At 37.3% G+C, this 3,213-nt stretch overlaps 1 protein-coding gene across 1 annotated transcript in view; it reads right to left on the bottom strand.

Annotated features, from left to right (window-relative positions):
* The window catches only part of LOC119666877 (mitotic spindle assembly checkpoint protein MAD1-like), a 54,126-nt gene that overhangs the window by 944 nt on the left and 49,969 nt on the right, over positions 1-3,213 (bottom strand). The gene's annotated exons all lie outside the window — the stretch shown is intronic.

Raw genomic sequence — 3,213 nt, 5'->3', positions numbered from 1 at the left:
TTTTGAAATGTACAAATATAAGTACAAACCGCTCATTCACTTCAATAAAAAAATATTCCAGAACGCCATTGCATTACCAAAAACGTTGGCAATAACCAATTTTGTTTTTGTTGCGTTCTGCTGCTTTCTTAGTGTAATCCCTTAGCTATATATTATCACAACTTTACTAAAACCATTACAAACACCAGCACAACTCTTACTGTGACATTCAAACCCTATGCCATTCTCATCAGTATCTTCATCCAATTCGCCATGGCCAGGCCAACGCATCGCCATCGCCATCGCTATCGCTATCGTCAACGCTATTGCCATTGTCATTCCCATCGCCATCGCCAACACCACTTAAACTATTGTACTATCGCTGAAACTCTGCTGAGTCCTGGCATTATCTTGACTACTGCTTATTTACAATTGCAGTTCATGTGCTGCTGCCGGTTTGTGTCTCCGATCCTGTCTCCGCCGTATTCCTACTTATGTGCACGTTTGTATCTGGAAATGTATCTACGTCATTCTAGTCGTTAGCTAACCAAAATGCGCCACAAAAGAAAAAAATAAAATAAAAATTATTTAATGCGACTGCCACCACTAATACGATTGTAATTTTTCTTCTTTTTCTTCTATTTTTTTTTTGTGTTTTTATATAATTTATTTGTTTTTTGGTTGTTGTTTTTGTATCTTTACTGTCATTTATGCGCACACATTTTTTACTCAAATTTAAATTTGAATTTTTAATATTTTAATAAAAACGTGCCCGCCGCTTATGTGTGCAGGCACACTCCTATCCTATATGGGTTATTATTTAATGTTCTATGTTAAGCGCTGAATATTAATGTCGCATTATACATCACAGAATTACTGCATATTTTGGCCTGAAAGTAGGAACTTTTGTTTCTCAACTAAAGTACGAAAGTATTTAAGGTATTTCTTCAAGTTGAAGTACTAAAGTACTTTTTACTTCTATTTTTAAACAGAAAACCTTTAATATGAGAAAAAACATATAAGCAATTTATAGAGTATTGGGAAGTCATGCCTTTTTAGACGTTGTCTATGCACAGACAAGCTATAGTCTCTATAGCTGTTTCAGCTATTTCAGTCGTTTAGCGTATAAACAATATATCTACCAGCGGTATCACAACGGGTAATTTCTTGTACTCACGTAGATTTTGGTATACAAGGCCACCACTCTAACTCTACCTAAGCGGATCTACTACGAAAGACAATTTATATCAAATAAAAAATCAGTTAAGACATCACAGAACTTTATTATGTATTAACCAATTATATATAAACCGATATAATTAATTAAGGAAATTAGACCCAGAGAAATACTCTGAATATATGTATAAAGGAGTTTCAGTTGAGGTTTAGGAGTAGCGCGAGATTGCCGTAATTTATTAATAGTAACAAGAAAAAATAAAAAAAATCCAACAAATATTGTTCTTAATAGTGCCATCATATACTATTTGGAGATAATAATAATAAGAAGTAGACGTGAAAATTGCCCAACAGTCGGTACTGCGGCCAGAAGAGTCCTATTGTACCAGTTTCACTATTGATTAAACAAAGCCCCTTAAAGCTTTGTGAATAAGATATAATAGAGAAGAGTTCTTAATCTGCTCTGGTGACAGCAATTCTTTATGAAACAGGTTTTTACTGTGCGTTATTAAAGCTGGACAGTCACAAAGAATGTGCATGGCCGTTTCCTCATCTTCGAGGCATAATCTGCATTCCGAGTTAGCAGATAATTGTAGTTTCTGAAGGTGATATTATCAACATATTGTTTGGAGATATAAAATTAATAGGTTTTCAGTTGATATCTGACCCTTCTACTTTTATTGAAATCTTATATTAAAAGCTATAAATACAATATACAAATTGTAGCGTTTTTTTGCTTAGAGCCTCCATGTGTTTTATACAACAACCTTACAACAATTATTTAAATGCCAAGAAACCATTTGATTTAATCTAAAAAAAATTGTTTTAGTTGTAATTATTCGTTATTGAATCGTCCCTCTTCGAGACTAACAGTTTGTAGTCGTTAAGACTTATAAGTATTTAAATCTTAAAACTACTTACATGTACATTGTAAACTACAAGGTGAGATGAAAAAACTGCAACCAACTTCAGACTGCTGTCATTTCTAAACCGCTCGTCCCACAGCTGTCAGATTTATTCTAGTGACAGCTCATTATATTGTTTACAAGCGCACAAAAGCATTTTGGTGGGAATTTTTCAAAAAAAAAGTTATTTGTGATGGAATTCAAGCGTGATAGTGTGATTGCTTTGCATTTGGCTGGAAAACCACAAGTGGCTATCGTTAGAGCCCTCCAGCATTTAGAAGTGAATAAATGTTTTGTGTCTCGTACCATCGCTCGTTACCATGATACTGGTAGCGTAGCCCGACGTCAAGGAAGTGGACGAAAAAAAACAGCAACATCGGCAGAAATGGTTCGAAAAGTGAAAAAGCGAATTGAACGAAATCCGCGTCGCAGTGGACGAAAAATGGCTCGTGAGCTGAACATATCGCAATATGCCATTCGGCAAATATTGAAAAATGAGCTTGGACTAAAGCCATTCAAGTTCCAAAAAGTGCAAGATCTTACTGATGCGCAAAAAAAAGTTAGACTCGAAAAAGCTAAAGAGTTGTTTCGCTTGGCCGAAAGTGGTGAACTGCCGAATTTGGTTTTCTCCGATGAGAAACCATTCGTTATCCAGCAGTTTGTAAACAAACAAAATGATCGTGTTTACTTGCCAGAGAGGTCAGCTGAAAATTTGCAACTTCGGTTGGCCATCACAACTCAAAAGCCGGCCATGGTGATGGTGTGGGCCGCCATAACAGCCGATGGTCGCTCGCCGCTCGTATTCATCGACCGTGGTGTCAAATTAAATGCGCAAATCTATCGCGAAAATATTTTGGAGGGAGTTCTGAAGCCCTGGGCACGCAAACATTTCGGCCGCAGACCTTGGACATTCCAACAGGACTCAGCACCATCGCACTCAGCACGCGCCATCCAAGAATGGTTAAGAAATGAGGTTCCTCGCTTCATTTCCACCGCACAATGGCCACCAAAATCTCCGGATGCCAATCCGTTGGACTATTGTGCCTGGGGTATTTTGGAAAGCAAGGTTGGAACTAAAAAATACCAAAGTGTCGATCATCTCAAGCAAGCGCTTCGCCGAGAATGGGACAAAATACCGCAGAGCCACTTTCGG

The sequence above is a fragment of the Teleopsis dalmanni genome, chromosome 1, assembly GCF_002237135.1.
Source record: "Teleopsis dalmanni isolate 2A chromosome 1, ASM223713v2, whole genome shotgun sequence".
Taxonomy (NCBI): domain Eukaryota; kingdom Metazoa; phylum Arthropoda; class Insecta; order Diptera; family Diopsidae; genus Teleopsis; species Teleopsis dalmanni.
Note: the sequence above shows the minus strand (reverse complement) of the source record. Positions and strands in the feature narration are given on the sequence as shown.